This window comes from Oryctolagus cuniculus, chromosome 16 (genome assembly GCF_051225735.1).
Source record: "Oryctolagus cuniculus isolate XC-2025 breed Fujian yellow rabbit chromosome 16, ASM5122573v1, whole genome shotgun sequence".
Classification (NCBI taxonomy): Eukaryota; Metazoa; Chordata; class Mammalia; order Lagomorpha; family Leporidae; genus Oryctolagus; species Oryctolagus cuniculus.
The window spans coordinates 80,552,899-80,577,682 of NC_142882.1; the positions used below are offsets into that span (position 1 = coordinate 80,552,899).

Consider the following 24,784-nt stretch of genomic DNA (forward strand, 5'->3'; position numbering starts at 1 on the left):
ATGAACCACATCAATATATAGAATGGTGAGTGTTATAAGGAAGTTAGCCTCGCTTCTCGCAAAAGAATAGATTAAAAAAAAAAAAGTGCAGGAGGGAAAAATAAAATATATCTGACCCAAGTTCCAGTTGTGAAGATTGTGAGCTAGAAGGCTTCTGGTTTTCACTGAGAAGTCTGCGGAAAGAACTGACTTTTGTTTGCCATCAAATCTAGAAAACTCTGTTTCTGGATCCCAGAGACTCCTCTCCTTCAGAAAGCAGTTGTGGAGTTGTGATTGTCCTGTGGTAGAGATCTTCTGGGCCCATCTGGGCGGTATCTGACTCTCCGGGACTCAGCTATCCAGCAGGACATCGACTTTTTTTTTTTTTTTTTTTAGGACATTGACTTTTTTATTTTTGACAGGCAGAGTGGACAGTGAGAGAGAGAGACAGAGAGAAAGGTCTTCCTTTGCCGTTGGTTCACCCTCCAATGGCTGCTGCGGCCGACGTGCTGCGGCTGGCGCATCGCGCTGATCTGAAGCCAGGAGCCAGGTGCTTCTCCTGGTCTCCCATGGGGTGCAGGGCCCAAGCACTTGGGCCATCCTCCACTGCCTTCCTGGCCACAGCAGAGAGCTGGCCTGGAAGAGGGGCAACCGGGACAGAATCCGACGCCCTGACCGGGACTAGAACCAGGGGTGCCGGCACCGCAAGGCGGAGGATTAGCCTAGTGAGCCACAGCACCGGCCTAGGACATTGACTTTTAAAACATTTTAAGAAAATATTGAGAAAAAATTAGGATAATTATAACTTTCATGTTTTCTTTATGCAAGTCTACCACCTTGTTGGTGAAAAAGCCTCTCGTGACGTTTGTATAAGCAAATGTTTAAGCCCTCATGCCTCAGAAACACATCTTTGGTTGCTTTAGCAGGATTAGACAGCTTATCACAGCCTGGGCTTCAAAGTCCCTGTATCTGTCAACTTGGTACGTCAAAACCCGACAGGAACTTTTGGGGAAGGAGGGGGTCACATTCTGAGGTACTGGGGGTAAGGGATTCAGATTTGCAGTGGAGGGGACAGAACTCGGTGCAGAACAGGAGGAGTAGTTGTACTCCCCTTCTGAACTGGCCCAGGTTTCCAGGAGTCTGGGATGACGGTCGCTGGGTGCTGACTCTTAGCTCTCTGAGGGCCCACAACAACGGGGTGAAATGTAAGAGGGAGCCTTTCCTGTGGGGAGAAAACACGCTGTGTAATGTGGCTTTGTTGGGAGCCCATTCTGGACGTTACCTGTGGTGTTTGCACAGCTGTCCTGCCATTGTCCTCATCGGTGGCCCGAAGGCCGATTTCCTGGTGAATTTTCACCTAATTTCCTCTGCATCTGCTTTACAAGTGATAGCTTCATTCCTGCACTTGGCGAACGTGCATGGGCCAGAATGCTGATTTATTCATTTACAGGGGGAACTGTAACCACCGAGTGGACTGGATACTCCAGCCTCAGCCAGCATGTGCTTTCCCTGCAGGCAAATCTAAGCAGGAAGCCACATTATCATCAGAGGGCGTCTGGGTGAGCGTGGAATCAGGCCAGGGAGTTAGTGATGGGATCCGGCATTCCTGCGCTTTGTATTCATTCTTCGGGCCAGGCAGCTCGGAGCAGCCTGGCTCAGCTGCAGGGCTGGCTGCCTCCGCCCTGGCTGTCCCCCTTGCCGCCTGACAAGCTGCTCACCAGGCTGCACCCGGCTCTGAAAAGCCTTCCGGAAACTCCCCCGCACAAGAGGACTCTCTTCTTCCTTAACCTGCCGCACTTACCTAAGGCTGCCTCTCGCACCCCTTGTTGTGGTTATTTATTCACTGGCCGACTTGCTCTGAACTCAGCAACTCCGGTGAAGGGCAGCCCTGTATTTATTGTGTTCAGCCAGCGTAAGGCCAGTGGGCATTGTTCATTGAAGACTGATGAATGCAAGTTATGATTAGGGCAATTGCCATCATGATAGGGCTTTACAGATTGATTTGTTTATTTTGCCACTGTGTTTTAAAACACTTTCTCTAAGTTGTCTTTAAGGCATGATCTTATGCTAACAGCTGTGGGGTGAGATAGGCAGATAGGCGACTTATCAGTGAGAACACGCTTAGAGGTTAAGTGATTCGTCAACTCTCAGTCAACTGCCTTTTCCACTAAACCTGCTTGTCCCAGCGACTCAGCGTCTTCCATCCGCCCTCCCCATCCTTGCCCCACTGCTCCGTACTGTGTCAGCCTTCCTCCTCCACCCTTCCTCCTCCTCTTCCCTTCCCATGGCAGCCCGCAGCCCCCTGAAGGGCAGTGCTGTCCTCCTGCTGGGACTTTCCCAGCCCGTCTCCCTAGGAAGAGTCCGGCTCTTCCACATCCTTTGCTGGTCTCCTTGGAGCATCCATTCCCGCCTTGCACATCTCCTTGCCAATTTCCAGGTCAAACTCCCATTCCCGCAGAAATTTAGTCTTAAGAAGAAAGCAATGTGATTAAATTTAATTTACACTAAGATGTTAATAACCTCCTAGGGGTATTTGCGTTTTAAGATTTTAAGAGTGAATTCCTTATAGCGTAGTTCTGAAAGCTGGCACATCTTACCATGTTGGCGTTTCAATCTCTCTCTCTCTCTCTCTCTCTCTCTCTCTCTCTCTCCCCCTCTCCCTCTCTCTCTCTCTCTCTCCCTCCCTCTCCCTCCACTCCATCCTCCCTTCCTTTCCTTGTTCTCTCTCTCTAATTATGCTAACTCTATATTTGATAACTATTTCCTGGCCTACTGTTTCTGTAATACGGATACTACCATGGGAGGGAACTGGGGCAGTGAGCACCCTGTCATTATAAGCTTTGGGGAGACACAGTGCTCCATGGATGAGTCATTAGCTTCTGGGCCCAGAGAACACATCTGGAGGACCTTTTCAGACTTTGTAATTAAATACATTCTGCAGCGTGCAGATAAACACGCTGACCTAACCGTGCGTTAAGGAGGTTTGTCAGCATTTGTGCACCTGCAGCATTACACTGAAAGACGTGGCTTCTTTAAAACTCACTGTGCTTGTGAGAACAATGAGGAATGGTTGTAGGTGTAAAAAAGAAAGACACTACTAGACGGTGGCTTTACACTTCTCTTTGAAGGGATGCACTCATTCTGTGTGACACGTCCAGCTGTGAGCTGCAGTTAGCTGCACTAATACATGGGATCTGAGCAGAGGCTGGACATGCACAGCTGATGCGAACACGGAACACACTCGGATGCTGTGGCTGCTGCACAGAAGGGGAACGAGAGCTCAGAAGGCGCACAAGGGGATTGTGTTTTCAGGGCCTTCTAGAACATTTCTCTAGCCAGTGCCTTTTTTTGCCTTTTGAGGCCAATGTTTCCTAGGATGAAAAAACAGTACAAAACATCAATCTCTCAAAAACCTCCACAGAGAAATGACAGGGTTGCCACCATTTCCAGTATTTCCTCATAAAATCTCAGAATGAAGAAACTGTGTGTGTGTGTGTGTGTTTTGTGCGTGCGTGAGCATGCATGTGTGTTTGGACAGTATCAGCGGGTAGGGTCATTTGAGTGGACTTTAGTGCTGAGAGACCGAGAGTTTGGGCGTCAGGGACCCAGGGCCTGGATTAGAAGACCCAGTCATGAAGGTGCTGGAAAGTGGGTGAAAGGGAGCAGAACGCGGGTTCCACAAACCTTGGAAATAGAAGGGCTAGGGGCAAGACAGAGCTGGATCCTGGGCCACACCTGTCTGGGGGAGCATTGGTGGGAGTGGGTTCTTTATGTGCTTCCTGTCCTGAGTGAGAGCTGAGAGCAGTCTCAGTAGAGCTGGACTGAGCTCCAGTGTGGAGCATCTGGAAGGGAGGGAACCCAGCGAATCCTCAACATCTGTAGACCCATCCCCAATCCTGTGGCACTGCCATAAGGACTGATGGATGGAGACTTCCATAATATCCTGTTCTTATTTCCCCAAGACTTCGAAGTGCCAATAGTATATGCAACTTCTCTGAGTTGTGTGTGTGTGTGTGTACATGTATGTGTATATATAGATATATGTATGTAGAGGGCGATACGTGTATATATATAGAGAATGAAAGGGATATAAATGTGTCTGTATATATATGTATAGGTAGGTAGATAGATAGATATAAATTTATGTGTTAATGTCTCCAGTAGTCTTAGGAACTGAATATTTCACATTCACCCTTGTTCTAGGGCCTTAACTGGTTGAAACTTTGAGGGGGGCCCTTAAACCACTCTTCCACGGCAAAACGTTTAACACCTTGTACGTAAGTGATCCAGGGAGACCCATAGTAGTTCTGAAATTCTTAATGCAATTTTTAATTACATTGTACCTTATTTGAGTCATGTTTCACAAAACTTACACCATCTCTGTCTTTTTGGAAGAATGTATGGCATGAATTAAAACATTCTATTTTTAAAGAAAGTTAATGAGACAGAGCTAGAGGTAGTGTAAAAGATACAATTCCCTGTTTTGAACAATTGTACTGGCCTTTCTATTTTACTTAAATATTAAAAAAATATTTTCATTTGAGAGAGAGAGAGAGAGATCTTGAGGTCTTCTATCCATTTGTTTACTCTTCACATGTTGACAGCTGCCTGGGCTGTCAAGCAGAATCCAGAACTCAATTCAAATGTCTTATGTATGTAGCAAGGACTTCACTCCTGGAGCCATCACAGACTGCCTCCCAGCATGTACATTAGCAGGAAGCTGGAATTGGAATGAGTGCCAGGATTCAAGCCCGGACTCTCTGATATGGCATCTTAACCACTGTACCAACACTTGCCCCGTACTGGTCTTTTTATTTAGGCTTTATTTGAATATATTATTTTGAATAACAACATGTATGCCTATTTTGTGTCTCTAGATAAACTACAAACTCCTTTAAGAATTTTACATCCCCATCCTCCTCACACAAGTCTCAACCTGGTAAATATTCCCATCCTGTTACTGAATTGGAAAATATAAATGTAAAACATGCAGCTAGCCCGATAATTAAACGTGTTTGTAAATTTCCCTAAGCCGTATCACACTCAGTCAGCCTCCCTGGCAATATATCTAGACTTGTCCATTTTATGCATCACAGGTGATACAGCTCAGGATTTATTGGCATGTTGGCCAATATGTTACAGAAGTTAATCTTCATTTAATGAATCATCGGCAAGGGAGACACCCAGATGACAAATGTTCAATTTGCAGAAATCTCTGGCCCAAGCTGTCTCTTTTCTCTCTGTCTTCCTAATTATTGATTTAATGTATGAACCCCTCCTTCCTATCCTTCAGCCAGCTCCCTTGAGAGTTCAGCCTTTTAAAGATGTTCTCATTAGAGTCAATAATTCACCATGGCATATTATATTGTACCCTGAATATCTATAAAGCTGTTCTTTCATGTTGTACATCCTGGGGTGCTCAAATAATTAAGTTGCCTAGCTGTAAAGAACAATACCTTCCATTGTGAGTTGTAAAAAGGTGCTATCCATGGAGACAAAAGTACCAGCGTGGCTGGGAGACAAACTCTGCAGGAGTTTCTCAGGAGTGTTCCAACATTGGAGCCAGGGACTTCTGTTCTTGGACCTATATAGAGACATAGAGTGTAATTGTGATTTAGAATTAGTTAACTTCCAATAGATCTGAACAGTTTCTTTGGACATTTTCTTTCTTCTGATTTTTTTTAGAAGTAAGAGAACTCTTAAAAATAGTTTAATGGTTGTCCTTAAAAACCCTTGCCCAAAATAAATCATTCCAAACACATATTACCAAGACCCAGGAGAAAAGCCCAGTGTTTGTTTCTCTCATTGATTCAGAACTGTTCAGGTTTTAAAAATAGATCTTTGTATGAAAGTTGAGACTTTTAATTAAGCCATATTAATGAGGGCCATTCATATCTCAATTTGGCCACCTTGAAAAGGGAGTAACAATTGTGCACATTAACATTTTAATTGTTGCTTAGTTAAAATACAGACTCCAATTTAGATTGTGGAAAATAACAAAAAGAACCTTTAAAACTTTGGTAGTATAATTAAGAGTCCAAGATTCAAATTTCAGTTCTGCCAAAAGCTAGGTGGTTTTGAGTAGGTCTCTGAGGTTAACGTGGCCTTGGTTTTCTGAGTCCTGTAAAATAGAGATTAGATTTTCCATGTCTAGTATTCTCTATTTCTCTGTATAATCGTCACTTCGACCTCCAATGAATGAATCACTCATTCCATTGGAACCTAAGAAGTCCAAAAATTGCTTTTCTTTTTGAATAAGTCCTAAGCATAAGATAGTTATGTAAACCAAGATATAGAGGAATTATTGTCAAAATGGATAAATTATTATCACAGTCTGTCTATTTCCTTGGATGGGATAGTTCCTAGGTTTAACTTTTTGGTTTATAGGAAACTGGCGTAAGAAACCCAAAGCCAGACTGCACATCTATTTATTTCTAGGTCCTAGTGAAAAAATGCTTGCTGGAGAGCTAAGAGCAGTTCTTAAGTCAAAACAGAACAAAACAAACCCCAAAATAAAAACAACAGACCTTGAATCACAGTAACCACAGGTTTAGCCACACACTTCAGCTGGAGGACCAAAGGCATTGCCTCGGAGACCAGAGGCACCACGGTACATTATCCCTCCACCTAGTTCCCTCAGACACATCCCTTTGCCCCATCCTTTGTTACCGCCTTCAATGGAAACAAAGGACTGAAAGACTGAAGACTTCAAGGTGGGGAGCCCTTTCCTGGAGAAACCAAGTACCTCCTTAACTAGGTAGAACAGTTACTAATTTTCTTTCTTGCCACTCAGCAGGTGGTAATGACTAAATTAGCTATAGACAAAATAAAACAGATTGTGCTTCTAAATTTTTTCCACATCCAAGTTGTAGTGTGTATGAAATTTGTGTCCTTGTTACACATGGATTCCTGCTGTGGCCCAGTGGATCAGCAACAGACTGTATACTGTTGACAGAAACACTCCCCCAGTTTAATATTAGATGCTCAAGCAAAGAAGCACAGCTTTTCTCCCACATTTCACCATGTTACTAACGTCCTTTGTCTCCAGGTATAATTCTCTGAGCACTATTCCTTAAATCCAATTGGTGCAACTTTTTGGAGTTAATAAAACTGTGTTCCCACTGGTTCCCATTGCTGTTTTGTGCACAATTCCCCACTGAGTATGTGATGGATTTCTTCCCCTTGGGGGCCCCAATTGTTGTGTGAGTATGCCGAGGACCCATGCACGCTGTCACAAGGAGGGAGATGATTTCCTCTGATAGCAGTCCCCTGGCACCTGAGGAGCTTATCACAGACCTTTCTTTGGCTGTCTGTTACGCTGGCACGGGTCCAGCGCACCAGGAAAGGAAAGGTTATGCTTTTACAGAGAACATTTTATTCCCTCTTGGGAGAAGTGAACATGACTCAATGTCAGGAAGGGAAATTCTTCATACAGATAAAGAGAATGAACATCCGCCTACCTCTTTTAATAGTTAAAACACATTTAATGGTCCTTTTGGATTTTGCTTTCATGAGGATCTCAAATTATTTTAGAAAATCTGATTTCCCGAAAGCAGCCTGGCCCCAGCTTTTTGTGAGGGGGGCTGATTTGCATTTCTGAGAAGACCCAAGTGGTAAGGAGGGCCACGGTGCTTGGCTGTGGTTGGCTGAGGGTTGTGGGGGGATGCTTTCTGAAACAAAGTTACAAGATTGGGGGTGCCCTCTAGACTTTCTTCCTGGCGAGTGAGAAGCTGAGAGGGAGATGACAATGATGAACCATTGATTAAGTAAAGCATTTGGGTTTATCAATAAGGTTCAACCTATTGGATGGGAACCTTGCAATAAATAGTTATGAAACCACATTAATGTGGTTTGGAAGGTAAGGGTTACTGGGAGGGACTAGGGGCAAATCAGACCCTCTGTTTACCTTTGTCATGTTTCTCATTCCTCTTCTGAAGGTCCTGACTGCTTCGTAGCAAGGCGAGTCTCCAGAGCAAGGGACCTGTTTGACCTGCTCTCTCACGACTTCTTCAGGACTCTTTGGAGTCCAAGATCAGCACTTGGTGTGCGCTTGCTAAGACTGGAGGTGCTCAACAAGTATATTTGAATCTCCTGATGTACAAGGGGGTCCTCCAAAAGTTCATGGAAAGTGTACATTATTGAAAAACTATGCATGGATTTTAATTTTTTTTGCACCAAAAATAAATTTAACTTTTAGATCCATTTCCCACAAACGTTTGAAATACCCTTGTATTGTTTAGGGATAGAGACAAATGACTCCAATTCAGCAGTTCATTTGGGCTCCAGTGAAAACCCAACCACAACAGGGACAGTGCCATATTTTTGCCTTAATTTCTTTGTAATGAAAACATGTCTTCGCTCTGTTTTCTCCAGACTGTAGCATGACTCATGTTTCAGACACTACTGCTTGTCCTCCAATATCTATTATCCACATTTTCCTTTTTTTAAAAAGATTTACACAGAGAGAGGAGAGACAGAGAGAGAGAGAGAGAGAGAGAGAGAGAGAGGTCCTCCATCCGGTGGTTCACTCCCCGGATGGCCGCAACGGCCAGAGCTGTGCTAATCTGAAGCTAGGAGCCAGGAACTTCTTCTGGGTCTCCCACATGGGTGCAGGGACCCAAGGACTTCAACCATCTTCTACTGCTTTCCCAGTCCATAGCAGAGAGCTGGACAGGAAATGGAGCAGCCAGGTCTCAAACTGGCGCCCATATGGGATGCCGGCACTTCAAGCCAGGGCGTTAACTCACTGAGCCACAACACCGACTCCCCACATTTTCCTTGCTCAGTAATTCAACTCCCATTTTTCCAAGGACTATTACAACTAGGAATACATAATGTAATCCCCAACCTTCCTTATAGTTAAGCATGATCTTGAACTCAGTTCTGACCAATGCAATGCAAGTAGAAGTACAACCTTTGGACTCTGTTCTAAAGGGAGGGGGAAATCTTTCTTACCTTCTTTCTTTCACGTTACTGCCTGGAATGTGGATATAATGGCTGGAGCTCCAGTAGCTCCTGTGGATCATGTTCTTGGGAATGGGATGCATGCAGAACGAGAAGGTAGAATAAGCTGGACATCCTGATGCCATGGTGCTCTCATATCATCCATGGACTGTCTACCTATTGACTTCTACATGAAAGGGAAATAAGCAACTATTTAATATAGTTTTGAGGTTTTTTTTTAAAGGTTATTTATTTGAGAGGCAGAGTTAGAGAGAGAGGGAGAGAGAGATCTAGAAAGAGGGCGAGAGCAAGAGAGAGAGAGATCTTGTATCTACTGGTTTACTCCCCAAATGACCACAAAGTCCAGAGCTGGGCCAATCTGAAGCCAGGATCCAGGAGTTGCTTCAGGATCTCCCTTGAGGGTCAGAGGCCCAAGCACTTGGGCCACTTCCACTGCCATCCCAGGCTATCAGCAGCAAGCTAAACCGGAAGTGAAGCAGCCGGTACTCCAACCAGCCCCCATGTGGGATGCCAGTGCCGTGGGTGGAAGCTTAACCTACCACACCACAGCCCTGGCCCAGTTCTGGGTTTTCATTCTAGTTAGAACCCAATTTTAACTGACACAGCACCCTGAACTAGCAATCTGCACTGAGTTAACCACAATTCTATTGTGTAAATCAAGACACACCTTGCTATATACAACAGATAAGTTCCTGAACATTTTGTAAAGTTGAAGATATTTTAAGTACAGTAATAGGAGTTATTTTTTCAAGAAATTAAATAGCAAATTATTTTATAAATGATTTATTTTTTTGTTACAGAAAGATGTTATATGTGCCAAATCCTAGAACTGAAAAATAGGATGCCAGAGAACTCCTGGTGAGATCTGAATAAAGCCTTTACTGGATACGTATTAGACCAGTGTTCCTTTCCCAGTGTTGATAGCTGCACCATGCTTGGGTAAAATGCTAACATTAGGAGAAGCAGAGTAAAGGGTCTATGGATACTCAACACTGTCGTCTTTGTTGTTGTTGTAAAAACCCACAGTCTTCTGATCACTAAACCAATTTTAAGTGTACAATTCTGTGGCATTTAAGTACATTAAATTGTTCTGCAACCATCACCTCCATCCATTTCTGGAACTTTTTCATCTTCCCAAACTGAAACTGTACCCATTAAACACTGGCTCCCTATTTTTTTCTCATTCCCCAACCTTGGCAACCACCATTCTACTTCTGTACCTACACATGAGACCACTCTAGACCCCTTGTATTAAGTGACGTCAAATGATGTTTGTTCTTTTGCAAGTGGCTTATGTCACTTAGCATAATGTCTTTAAGGTTTATCCATGTTGTAGCACATATCAGAATGTGCTTTCCATTTAAGGCAGAGTAGTATTCCGTTATGTGCGTATACAACCGTTTACTTATCCATTCATCTGTTGATATGAATTTGAAGGGACACTAGCATTTAGTTTATAGTAGCCACTCCCCACTCCTGGCAAAAAAAAAAAAAAAAAAAAAAAGGTCACATCCTAATCTCTGGAACCTGTCAATATTACTGCAGATGGCACAAAAGATTTGCAGATATGGTAAATTAAGGATGTTGAGCTGAGCAGATTTTCCCATATCATCTCTGTGGGCCCGAATGTCATCATGAATCCTAGTAAGCGGGAGGCAGGAGATTTCAGACGTGTGGCCAGGAAAACAGTAGAGTGATGTGCACGCAGGCTGTGACATGCCTACAGCCACTGGGAGCTGGGAGGGGCAGGGAATGGGTGCTGTGCTGCCTTAGAGCCTCCCATGCATTTGATTTTGGCCCAGTAACACTGATCTCTAGTTTCTCACCTTAAGAACCAAGAAAATAAGTTTCTGTTGTTTTAAACCCCCAAGTTTGTGATAATTTGTTATAGTAGCTGTAGGAAATCAATATACCATATAGAAAAAATAGCTAATGTTTTATTAGCAAGATGCCAGGTGCTCAGCTGGTGAGATATGTTGATGCAGATACATTATGCAAATGAGTTAGTTTCTCTTTATTGTATTTAGTGTCATGTGAACTTACACCACTCATAATTTCTGCACTTGTTACCATACTCTTAAAATAGATGTTAGTTGCCCAAAACTTAGAAAAAACTGGAAAACATAAAGAAGTAAATGAATACCACTCACAATCCCAGTACCTAGGTTTGATGACATTTAGATATATTTCTTCCAAGTTTTCTCTTTTGATTCATAAACTTTCTTCAAAAGAGCATCCCGAATTTATTTTGTATGGATTAAATTTGTGTATAATATACACTTATGAATAAATAACATTTGCATACAGAATTATTGTCTGGGAACTGTTCTGCATCTGGTAGACCAGATCATCTGAATTACATGTAGTATTACGTAGCTAGCATGATAATGAGAAAAACTTAATCATTCTGTGCTTTCTCTGCTTAAAAAATGTTTGTTTTATATTTATTTGTGACCTTTGTAACCTCATTGTATCTAATCACATATTGTATATTTTATTATTATTTTATCCTTTTAAATAACAGGATCCTACTCCAAGATTATTAATGTCTCCCCAACATGATTTTAAATGGCCATATAATATGCTCCATCGCAACCACTACTCATATTTTAACTCCTTATTTAGATTTGTTTCCATTTTTCATTCTTGTAGTCAACACGACAAGGAGCACCTTTGCATGTAGTAATGTTTCATTCCATGTTCTTTATCCATTTACCAATTGAGAGTTCTAGTTTTTTTCTTACTAATTTATCTAATAAAGATTTAAACACCTTAGATAGCAAAACAGATTTTTATCACTTGCATTTATATAACTATAGGCATAATTGTGCAATATTCTGAGCCTAAATGACAATTACATTGTAGTAATCCCAATATCTTGGTCACCTCAATGGAAAATTAATTTTGGTTTTACCTGTTCAGAGTAATCCCTGTTAATAAACTGATTAGATTTTTCACTTGAAAATGTAACATATTACAACTTTAGTGACTTAGAAAACTTTTATATAGATCTTCTCATGTTACTAATAACCATCTCCCTTAGCCAATACTGATTCATTTTTATCAAGGCAGATATTTAGGAAAAATTAGTTTTGGAAGATATCCCACTCTGGGTGCAGTAGCTCTGAAATCTTAAATGTTACTGGTTTTCAAAACGTTTCTCTTTTCAGTCGAAAAGAAAGTTCTAAAGGAAGAGTAAAAAGCATAAAATCCTTTGCTCTTGAGTCTTTGAACTGACAATATCTATTGGAAAAAAAACTTTTAAAGATGTGTGCACCACAAATAAACAAAACAAGGGGTTTATAGAGAGAAATTGGATTTTTCAAAGTCAATGAAGTGTTGAAGAGTTCAGGCAGCTGCTGGATATTTTCCCTTATGAAGCCAAGGAGAATAATGATAGAAATAATAATCTGTGTGGGGCGGGGGGGGGGGATCAGATGCTTCCTTGGAAAGCAGACGGCAGTTCCAGCTCCAGACGGGTGTGTCCACGGGGCCGAAACTCCAGCTGCTGGGAGACGGTTCACTGGGGGAAGACGCCTCATCATTTCCTGTTTTGTTGGCATAGTCGGCTTTTAATTGTGTTTGCAGCTTCAAGAATCTCCAGTTGATATAGTAGGTATCATTTTGTCTTCCTTTTTCAATGTATAAAAGCTCTAGGGAGAACACCTCCCCCTGATCTTTGAATTTTAACTCCCTGCCATACTATGTGGACATTAGGATGTCATCTCAGAGCTGCAAGAAGATATTATGAGCTGGCGCCGCGGCTCACTAAGCTAATCCTCCACCTGCGGCACCAGTACCCCTGGTTCTAGTCCCAGTCGGGGTGCCAGATTCTGTCCCGGTTGCTCCTCTTCCAGTCCAGCTCTCTGCTGTGGCCCGGGAGTGCAGTGGAGGATGGCCCAGGTCCTTGGGCCCTGCACCCGCATGGGAGACCAGGAGGAAGCACCTGGCTCCTGGCTTCGGATCGGCGCAGCATAGGAGCTGCATTGCGCTGGCCATAGTGGCCACTTGGGGGGTGAACCAACGGAAAAAGGAAGACCTTTCTCTCTGTCTCTCTCTCTCACTGTCTAACTCTGCCTGTCAAAAAAAAAAAAAAAGATATTATGAACAATCTTAAATGTAGCAATAAAGTAGAAAATGTACAATAAGAGATTTTGTAAAGTTTTGAGATCAATAGTCATTCAGAAGAGATACACGTTAGGAAAGCACCTTTACTGTAAGAGTTTTTCAGCAGGAGACTTTTAGGACATTTGAGCGACTCTGCCTAAAGTAAAATGAATAAATTCCCTGTAGAAGCAGACAAATAGAATGAATTGTCTCAGCAAATCTTTATGTGACATAACTAAAGATTTGAAGTTTCCAGATTCATTGGGATGGCTTTCCCAGAAGTATGCATCGTCATCGTCTCTTCAAAGTTTGAATAAAATTATTTTTAAGGCTAATTTCAGAAAGATAGAATGAAATCCCTTAAAATGATAAAGAATATGTTATTTTAAGACCTAAAATTTCTTGAGTAAATGTAAGTCACAATACATCAGCTTTTAATCAATTAATCAACATGTTTATTGGCCATATTTTCAATACTATGTTGAACATCTCTATGTGACATTAAATCTTGACATAAGGAACATCAACTAGTGGGGAACAAAGTACTGCTACAGGTAATTTAAAATGGCAAATGTAATTCATTAAAACCATATATATTTCCTGTGGTGGGTGCTAGGTTTAAAAAAGGTAGAAAGCAAACAGAGTAAGACCTGATTCTGCCTCTCATAGAATTTAGAATTTGTTAAGAGAGTGGGAGAGAGATTAACCCATAAATGTATGCGTAAGAACTGTGATCGTTTTTATGAATGAACATTAGCTGGTTTCGTAGGCAAGATTAAGGGGATTTCAATGAGAGTGGGCATGTGAGAAGCTTCTCTGAGAAAACATTTCAGCTGAGGTCCGATGGAGGGCTTAAGTATTACTAGACAAAGAGCGCAGGACGAACGATCTGGGTAAAGCGAGTAGCTTATCCTGAAGACCTAGGGCCTGGATGAGCTCATCTGATTTGAGCGCCCATGTGGCTAAAGATCAGTGAGCGAGCGTGGGATGACAGGGGCTGAGGCTGGAGAGGTGGGCAGAGTGGGGCTTGCAGGGCCTGGGGATCACAGAACCTGCAGTAGAGGGGAGACGATAGGAAATTTTTGCAGAGGACTTGATCTGTCAGTATGACTGGAAAGTTCCTCCTGGATGATAAAGTCCAGAGAGAGAGAGTGCACATGAGCAAGGCAGGAGGGGAGCACGTGCACGCGCGCACGTGAGTGTGTGTGTGTGTGTGTGTGTGTGTACCATAAGCAATGCAGTTTTGCCGACTTTTTCAGAACTGCTGGGCAAGGAACAGTGTGAAATGAGTTGGGAGGGTGGGCCTTGGGGGACATTTCAGAAGCTTGCCTTCCATGGAAAGGCACTGAATAGTTTTAAGCAGGAGAGTGACTTTGTCTGCTTTGTAATTTACAGGGTGAATTACAGCTATATTGAAGTAGGTTGCAGTAGACCAGGCTTGGAGAGGGCAATGACACCAAAGGTGGGCTGGCGCAGACACACGCAGGAATTGTAAAGGTAAAAGATAAAGCTGGCAAGCTCTGAGGACCAGATTTGGCAAGTGAGGAAGAAACAGGAATTAAGGCTGAAGCTGAGGTGTCTGGTTTGAGGGGCTGGATGGGGAAACCAAGTCTGGGCTACCTGTGCATGATTCCAGCATCTATGTGCCCACCTCAGTGGAGAAATCACATTTGACACAAAAGTTTAAGAAGGCAAATGGTCATTAGGTGTCTAATTCATGCAAGGTACTCTTTCCAACACATTCTCACTTAATCTTTACAACAACACCCTGAGCAGGTATTTAAAATCCTATTTAGAGATGAAACTGAGGTACACAGAAAATACCTGACAGGAGCTACTTTGGAAGGAAGAAGGTTGATTTTGGCTTATGATTCTAGAGCTTCATGGTCCAAGATCAGGTGGCCCGACTGGTCTGGGATCTGATGAGGGCAGTGGATGGTGGAGTCCCTGTAGAGGAAGAACCACATAATGAGCCAGGATAGCAGACAGAGCAGGGGCCATACTCATGGATGTGGCCTGTCCTTAGGAAGCCATCATGAGTCAATCCTGGATCTCCACCCTGGCAACCTAATCCAATCCGGTCAATTTCCAAAAACCCCACCTTCTGACACCATAATCGGACTAAGTTAATCTAATCCATTAATATGAGACTCTTGGAATCAAGCCAGCCCTCAACATGTGGGCCTTGGGGGAACACCCAAATTATTATCCAAACCACGGCAGACAGGTTAAGAGGCACACACCTGGCCTAATAAAATTAGATGCTATAGTAGTAAAGACACTCAAGAACAGACTAGATAGAAATATTTGGCAAGTCCCCAGGAAGCAGAGTACTAGGCTGAGGGTCTCAGGGCATTGCAGTTGGCAAAGCTGGAGTCTCTTGTTTGCATGTCAGGGGCATAGAGGATTTAATTCCCTTGAGATGTATTATAGCACATGATGAGTAAACAAAACCAGAGCATTGTTTTTCTTGATCCTTTTACTTGAACAAGTTTTGGGGAAATAGTTTATTGTGCATTCCATTTTCATTTTAGAAAAAAAATATTCTATCATTATTATTTCAGCAGTTTTCATTGTTCTTAAGAATCTAACATGCATGGAAATGGAAACTGGTCAGACTTGAACAGTGCAGCTCCCTTGACTAGAATAGTTCAGACAGGAAGGTCAAAGCTTAGCAGTAATTTGTAGACACTGACCCAAAGCCATTGGCCATGGGAAAGGTTCTGGCACAACTACTCTGCTGCTGGCGTGTAACTCAAAGTTGAGGGAAAGAGCTAACCTACCCATAGGCATTTATGTGGATTCTCATGAACAGAATCATTACTGCTGATAGTGGCTTGAAGGCATTGGTTGCCAGAGATCTCAATGAGGTGGACAAAATAGCTTAGTGCCCTAAAGACAATCAGCATCCAAAATGTGGACTTTAGCACCTACATCCCATTTACTACATAATCTATTGCGTATCAGTTCCAGAATAACTTGTTATACAAATAAGAATGTTGGTGGTCTCAGCTTTTAAGTGCCAACAGTTTGATTCAGGCAACAGTTGCTTGTAAACTCAAAATTCTTCTTAGACAAGTCCATCCTACACATTTTGTCGAGATAAGTAAAATTAAAGGCTAACATAGAAGACAAGATGCCTTCTAGGGCTAAGCCATCCTCCTGGCTTTCAGGTATTAGGTTGGGTGAGATGAGTTTGCTGTTTTTATAGGCAGAGCAGTCTGAGCATCAGCAGTTTCAGCCGGTTTTCCCCGTCAGTGCTGGAATCCTCGCAGAAAACAGCAGCTCACACTTTCCCCCAGCTTCAGCAAATACTCTTCCACACTTCCTTCGGCAGCCTCTTCTGTTGTCTTGCACTTCTCTCATTCAGGAGGTTCTGACTATTGACTGAAATCCCTCTTGAATTAATTAAAGCCATTTTACGTCTCTCGGTGCAGAGCGAGCATTGAAAAGGACAGCTTGTCATTGCTTATTTGAACCCCTTCATTGTTTTGAAGATGGTCCAGTCGGTCTCTTTTCTCTAACCTCAAGTTTCACCAGCTTTCCCCAAGGACCTATTCCTTTTTCATTTTTAGATGCTGTTAGCAAGGTGAAACCAGGTAAGTGAACTCAGACAAAAGCATAATCTTTCCAAAACTCAGCTTCTTGTTGGCAAAATGAGGGTTTGGAATAAAATCACATTTGTCCAGCTGCTTTGAAAAATCTTCCTTAGGGGTTTCTGGGAAGGAGCATGGTGTGTGTGTGTGTGTGTGTGTGAGAGAGAGAGAGAGAGAGAGAGAGAGAGAGAGAGAGAGAAGCAAGCTGATTTCTGCTTTACTTATATCTCATACTTAATGTTTTTTCAAAGTTACACATGTTAAATTCTCCTTTTGTAACCCATCCTTCTGCCTCCCACTCTCCTTTGCTTGAGTATACACACATACTCGAAAAGGAAAAATACAAACCAACATGTTATAAAGAGCATTAAAAAGCCCAGCTAAATTATCCAACTCTGGAGCATATTTAAAGAGTGATATACTGGCCAGCGCCGCGGCTCACTAGGCTAATCCTCCGCCTTGCGGCGCCGGCACACTGGGTTCTAGTCCCGGTCGGGGCGCCGGATTCTGTCCCGGTTGCCCCTCTTCCAGGCCAGCCCTCTGCTGTGGCCAGGGAGTGCAGTGGAGGATGGCCCAGGTGCTTGGGCCCTGCACCCCATGGGAGACCAGGAAAAGCACCTGGCTCCTGGCTCCTGCCATCGGATCAGCGTGGTGCGCCGGCTGCAGCGCGCCGGCCGCGGCGGCCATTGGAGGGTGAACCAACGGCAAAGGAAGACCTTTCTCTCTGTCTCTCTCTCTCACTGTCCACTCTGCCTGTCAAAAAAAAAAAAAAAAAAGTGATATACTATGACCAAGTTAAATATAAAATCACTTAATTATAATTCATTCATATAGTGTTTCTTGATGAAAGAGGACTCTCTTAATAAAGATGCTGAAAGTAAACAGCAATTTTAATATTTATTTTTGATTTTAAAAACCTTTTAAATAGGACTAGATGTACATTTCCTTACCATTGTGTATTTTTTATATCTCAGCCAGCAAGGCTGCCAGATGACGAGTGAGGAACCTCTAGAAGCAATTCCTACAGTGAAATGATGGACAAGGTAAAAATGTCTGATTTTATGACTAGTGTCAAGCCCTGGTTTGGAGCTATAGCTCAATAGCTCTGAAGAGGAAGACTCAGCTTGTGAGGACTTGAGAAACCAGAGGGCACATCTTACTGTGAAGCGTGCTAAGCGTCATTAAGAGAGGTACACACACGGGAACAGAATAGAGAATACAGAAGCATCCTGCGGATATGTGGGAATCTGAACAATGTCATAGGTGACGTTGCAGATCCGCTGACAAGGAAGATTATTCACTAAGTAGTACCAGGTAGATGTGCCAGAAAAAATGCAGGATGCCCACATAAATTTGATTTTCAAATAAATGACAAGCAATTCTTGTCAAGTCTAAGTATGTCCAAAACATTGTATGGGAAATACCTGTAGTAAAATATTACTCATTTTTCATCCAAAATTTAAATTAAACTAGGTGCCCAGTGCTTTTATTTGCTAAATTTGGTAACTCTGGTGCCAGGCCAATATTTTATTCATGTGAACAAAGGTTAAAAAATGGGTTCCCACCTCATTCTTTGCACACAAATAAATCCTAACTGGATCAAGTTCTTAAATGTAAAAAGCAAAAACTTAAAATTCATTTCCCTCAGAATAGGGAAGAATTTCCGAAGTAAGATTCAGAATTGTAAACTATTTTTTTTGAGGGAGATGTTTTTAAATTTGACCTGAAAATGACATACTTCTTTTCAAAAAAAAAAAACTCTCTAAAACAAATAAAAACACAGCTATAAATGGTGAGAAGATGTTTGGTGGCATTTGTAATTAAAAAGGAGTACTGTTCACAATGTAAAAAGAATTTATACAAATCAGAAAGATTCCAATGATAAAAACATGACAAAAAAAAAAAAAAAAAGAAAAAAAGCAAGACAGAGGCAATTTTTAAGAGGAAGCACAAAAATCCATAATCATGAAGACAGGCTCATCATCACTGACAATCAGGACATGCCAGAGACATCACTTCACACCATCAGATGGCAAACATTAAAAAAAATTAGATTGTAGTAATCACCATACATGATATATATAAAATATATATAAAATTATCATGTTGCACACCTTGAATATATACAATCTTTGTCAATTAGATATTGTGAAATGAAACGGATGTGGCTACAAGCAATACAAATCATTACAAAACATAATACTGTCCAATCTTTTTCCTTTTTCATCTTTGTCTAATATGTATGATAAGAAAGTAAAGTGGCCTTCATTTTCCTATGTCTCATCAATCTTGGGCACTTCCCTTTACTTTGTGGGGCTCCCCCACATTATCTGGCTCTATTTTAGATATTGATTTTAATCATGGGATGGTTGTATTTTCTCCTTCTGTGTGTCTCTCTGAGTCCTTGTTCTTCAGTGCCGAGGGCTGTGGGGTTTCTTCCTACTGCCATGCTAAGTTTTGGAATTCGGAGTTTGGTATTGTTTGGAGGGAAAGTGGAAGAGGGTGGTGGGTCAGGATGAAGTGGCATAGCCAGAGCAGAATCTTCTTTATTGCCGCTTTACAAATTATCCCAGAGCTTAGCAGATTAAAACTCATGGTGTCCATGGTCAGGAATGTCGAGGTACCTTAGCCGGGAGCATCTGCCTTCGTGTAGCTCACTCACAACCCTCACAACCCTGCAGTCAGTGTGATAACCAGGGATGGAGTCTCAGCTGAGCGCTTGACGGGAGGAGAGCATGTGATTTCTTCCAAATTTGCTCATGTGGTTCTTGGCAGAGTTTGGAACCGCACAGACTGTTGGGCTGAGGCTTCCCCTGCTTCTTTGCCATCTGGGTATCTCCATAGGGTGGCTATTAACACGGCAGCTCCCTCTCCTTCTCCTCGGAATAAGTATATGAGAGTGAGAAAAGTCACCCAAAGTAGAAGCCATGGTATTTGATAATCTAATATCAGAAATTATATCCCATTGCTTTTGAGGTATTCACCTGGTTGCAGGTGAGTCACTAGGTCCGGTGGACACTCAAGGGAGGGCACAGAGACCAAGAGATGAATTCATTGGGGCCACCTTACAGGCTCCTTCCACTGATGCCGATTTATGCAGCTGAACTGGTGACACAAGCATGATTTGGAATCCAGGTAGATGAACTGAGCAGGACATTCCAAGGTCCAGGAGCAGACGCTGGACCAGAATCAGGCAGAAGCTCACGGTCAAAGGTGGCAGGAGGGCACTAGTAAGAGCAGAGTGGACCCAAGTTGAAATTTAGCATTCAGAACAGCTATGCGGAAGCAGGTGAGTATGATGTCCCTACCAACATCCTGAAAATCATGCTCAGGCAAGCAGAACCACAGCACGGCACAGCACACTGGGACTGGGCTTTGACTTCAGGTTTATGGGCAGCCAGTGGATGGTGTAGGCCAAGAGATGCCAGTAGTTCTGGGGGAGAATTCTGCCAGTGTATTGATTATTGCAGGGAGCTTTGCTTCTCATAGGAGGGAACTTTGAGCTCCAGTAGATCTTCCCTTCCCTCTCGAATCAAGTCTTCCTCCTTAGTGTCCCTGGTTCTGTCAGAGGCATCCTAGTTCTCCTTATGGCTCAGTCCCCAACTTTTTGATTTCTGTCCCTTTCTGTCTCCCTCTTCCTATTCCATCTTCAATTCATCTCAAATAATTGTTCAGGGAAAAATATGAAGGTATCAGCCAATAATTTGTAGACCTCAGGCTTGTTATGCTTTCATTCATTCCATAAATTACAAAAATTCCAAAATTCCGTCTGTGCTAAATGTCAGATTAGACTTGAGCTAACTGGGTAGCTACTGGCCACATGTTCCTGTTGAGTACTTAAAATGTGGCTAATGTCACTGAGGAACCAAAATTTTAGTTATTTGAAAATTTAAAAGAAGCAATATAGCATCTTTTTTTTCTGTTAAAAACATGTTGATAAGACCACATGTCACTCTCCTAAAAATTTAGTATCCACTTTGAGATATGCTGTAATAGTAAAACACATACTGGGTTCTAAAGATAGTTTGAGAAAATTTTTTATACTGATCACATGTTGAAATGGTAAATATATTTTGGCTATATTGAGTTAAACAAAATATATTATTAAAACTAATTTTACCTATTTATTTTACTTTTTAAATGTAAACATTAGAAAATTCAAAATTACATATGTGATTTGTATTATATTTCTATTAGGCAGTGTTAAATTGGACCATAATATTTCTTTTCTTTTTTTTTTTTTTGACAGGCAGAGTTAGACTGTGAGAGAGAGAGAGAAAGGTCTTCCTTCCATTGGTTCACCCCCCAAATGGCTGCTACAACTGGCGCGCTGCACCGATCTGAAGCCAGGAGCCAGGTGCTTCCTCCTGGTCTCCCATGCGGATGCAGGGCCCAAGCACTTGGGCCATCCTCCACTGCCCTCCTGGGCCACAGCAGAGAGCTCGATTGGAAGAGGAGCAACAGGGACAGAACTGGAGCCCCAACCGGGACTAGAACCCAGGGTGCCAGCACCACAGGTGGAAGATTAGCCTTATGAGATGTGGCACTGGCCCATAATATTTCTTTACTTATCTTCTTTCCTCAAAATTCCTGGGTGCTAAAACATCCTTATAGTTTTTCAATCTCAAAATATTTTTATAGCTTCCCAACCCCTACACTTGCTGTTTCCACAACCATGGGCTTGAATGATCTCCAAGATGAGGAAATTTTGACAATGCTACAAACAATTTGGAAGTAAAATGTTTGTTTTAGGTTTTTGTGTACTTCTCTAGAAATGTTCAGTTTACTGCTGAACACCAACGGGAATTTCAAGTAACATTGAGATGCTTTTGTCACAGTGTAGGAAGCGTATATGATGCATCCTCTGAAGCTGTCAGTTTCAAGAATCACCTGATTGAAATTTGAGCAAGTTCAGAATCAGTCCTTAATGCTTCCTGGTCTGGCCGAAGGTCCCTTGTGAGTATTTCAGGAATGGAAAGCCAAGACACTGCAGCAAAAAATGTTCTACATGGAGGATCTCTGTGAGAGAGACCCAGTGAAAATAAGTGGCCATCAAAGAAGGATGTACTTTTCTCTAAAGAGAGGAGAGAACTTCCACTTTGAGTATTGCCTTGTCCAAATATTTACGGAGTTTGTGGACTCAAAAGGTTTCCCTAGCCTAGGCAGTGCTGTTTAAGAGCCTTGGGTGGTCACTGATATCATATACAAGAATGTTAATTGTTAAGTTAACGAGAGTCACTGTGCACTAACTCCCCAGGCAGGACCTCTGTCCTCAATGAATTGTATTGAGAGTTAACTGTAAAACCAGTTCTCAAACAGTTGTGTGTGTGTGTGTGTGTGTGTGTGCACAAATTGTTGAAATCTTTACTTAGTATAGAGTTGTTCTTTTGTGTACAATGTTAGCTGAAAACGAATCTTAATGCAGAATGGGACTGGGAAGCGGAGAGGGAGGAGGAGGACAGGTGGGAGTGTGGGTGGGAGGGCTGATATGGTGGGAAGAATCACTGTATTCCTAAGGTTGTACTTACAAAATGTGTATTCCTTAGAAAATAAAAAAAGAAAGTAAACTACCTGTTTATAAACCTTTAATAGCAAAATAAACAATTTCTCCCTAAAAAAAAAAAAGAAATTTGAGCAAGTTGCCAGTACATGGTAGTCTTGTAGCTTTTTTTTTTTTTGAATTATTTTATTTATTTATTTGAAAGTCAGAGTTACACAGAGAGGAGAGGCAGAGAGAGAGAGAGAGGTCCTCCACAATGGTTTACTCTCCAATTGGCCACAACAGCCAGAGCTGCGCCGATCCGAAACAGGATCCAGGAGATTCTTCCGGGTCTCCCACATGGGTGCAGGGGCCCAAGCACTTGGGCCATCTTCTACTGCTTTCCTAGGCCATAGCAGAGAGCTGGATTGGAATTTGAGAAGCCAGGTCTTGAACAGGTGCCCATAGGGGATGCCGGCACCTCAGGCCAGGGTGTTAACCTGTTGTACCACAGTGCCAGCCCCAGCCTTGTAGCTTTTTCATAGCTTGGACTTTGAGCTTAACTTCACTTTCATAGGGCCATAAATATTATGCTACTGAATACTGGATATATTTGATGGTCACAAAATTAAGCTCACTCTGCTCTCAGATATGAATATTGTCAGTGTTTCATGCATTCCCTATGAAACCTGTGGTTCCTTGCTCTTACTACCCTACTTGGGTCAGGCCAGGTGGCCTGGTTTGCTGCTTTGGCTCCACATTGGCTCTTTGTGAATGCCTTGCTGTGCATCAGCCACATATTTCATCTAATTCCTGGACCTGGGGGTTCACCTGCAAACTCTGTGCAGGGTCCACTCTTGGGTGAGACCCATGGCAGGCCTCCTGGGTCCTCACGCATCCATTTACCACCCTCTTCTCCCTTGCCACCTTCATGGGACCACATGGAATCTTCTGGGTTGCCTATATGAGTGCTCTGAAGGGGCTCTCTCCTTTGGTCAGACTCTTGTACCCTCTCACTCTGCTGGGCCTACCCCTCTTGGCACAGAACACACTACCCAGGAGTTCTTCCCAGACAACCAGATGGGAAGCAGGGCAGGTGCACTGGAGCCCTCAGCCTTCCCCTAACTTACCTGGTATCCCTTCTCAGCCAATCTTTCCATCAAACACTGGAGAATGTATCCCGGGACTCAAGTGTTTCACTTCCTCTTGCCTTCTCTGACTTTCTCCCCTTAACAGTGCCCCTCTCCTCTATCAGGGCCCACATCTCTCTCTTTCCCTGCCCTTTTCCCTGATGGGATGTAAGTGACTTTTGTTTCATGCTCCTGTTCATCCCATTTCCTATTTCCTTTAGGTCATGTGCATCTCATCACAACCCCAGCATTGTATCTGAGTCTGATGGCAGATGGAGTTTGGAGAAATATCAACTTATTCCTATGAGTAGTTAACTAAGTAAAGATTTTTAAAATGTCATCTAGGAGTCAAAAGTATTTTCACACAATTTCCTAAAGTGTCCTAGAAATGGAAATGCTACTTTGAACATTTTTTTTAAGATAGGAAAGATAAGAACTTGTGTCTAAAATAGGATTAAATAGACTTTTAAACATCTTTTTCGTATTCTCAGACATGTGGTGGCTTCTATAAAAATTGCTTCTCTTGGTCAGTAGTATTTTGTAGCCTCTCCACTGCATGAGGTCACAGCTTGCCCAGAGAATCAAAACCTTTCTTTACAGTTTGGAAAACCAGATATTCAGCTTATCTAAATGGGCTGTCACCACCCCCCACAGCTATAATTATAATAAGATCTCATTCTTTGCTTTTCCTAAGTTAAAACTAAAATCACAGGTCAAATATGTGTCTACTTCTCCTTCACTCTTTCTTTCCAGAACTTTTCTTTTTCTATGAGAAGAATTCTAGGCAGGATGCTCCATGAGTGAGGCTGTGAACTCCCTATCAAAACCTATTTCCTCTGATGCTCTCCTACTTTGTGAAGATCCGTAAACACGTCTGTCTGAGTTTGGCTGAAATCTGTCCAAAAAAGAAGTTAACTTTAAATTATCCCTTAACATCTACTAAAAATATCAGGCTTAAAAAATATTTCTTGTTTCTCATGACATTAACATTTGTTTTAGAGGAGCAATAGTTTTCTATAGATAAAAACAACCTAGCACTAGTACTGCAGATTGAAGTGAGACAACAAGTAATGATCAGACAGGGTCTAGAGTCTGGCATACTGAGAAGTGCTCCAGATGGGGAATCAGGAAAAGCAGCTTGTAATACAGCCTTGCCATCACTACACACGTGTCTTTGAGCAGCTCATTTCATTTTGTTGGGCTCCAAATTACCCCCTCTATAAAATAAGGCCTTTGATAAAAATTGGTGGTTCTAATACTGAGAGGAGGAAAGTGACTACATACACTGAGAAAACAGACAAGGAAACATTTCCACCAGCTACCCCCCTTCTCACTGTGCCCTTCTGTTTCCTGCCAAACCAACAAGGGATATGAACTGTCTGGCAGAGTCACCAGGACAAAGGATTAAAAGACGAAAAGAGGATCCAGATGTTTCCATTTGGGGTAATTGAATTTTCAGACACATCTAATTCAGATGAGCTGTATCCGTGGACAATTGAGCCAAAGACGTAAAAGTGAATCTTATAATT

At 42.4% G+C, this 24,784-nt stretch overlaps 1 long non-coding RNA gene across 9 annotated transcripts in view; it reads left to right on the forward strand.

Annotated features, from left to right (window-relative positions):
• LOC149121844 (uncharacterized) overlaps positions 1-24,784 on the forward strand; it is a 243,571-nt gene that overhangs the window by 134,396 nt on the left and 84,391 nt on the right. For 3 of the 9 annotated variants that reach the window (XR_016223172.1, XR_016223171.1, XR_016223174.1), the window contains 4 exons: positions 9,744-12,555; positions 17,621-17,689; positions 20,896-21,003; positions 21,485-21,602. This is a non-coding gene — a long non-coding RNA (uncharacterized LOC149121844). The other 6 variants (XR_016223173.1, XR_016223176.1, XR_016223175.1 and 3 more) reach the window with 6 other exon arrangements.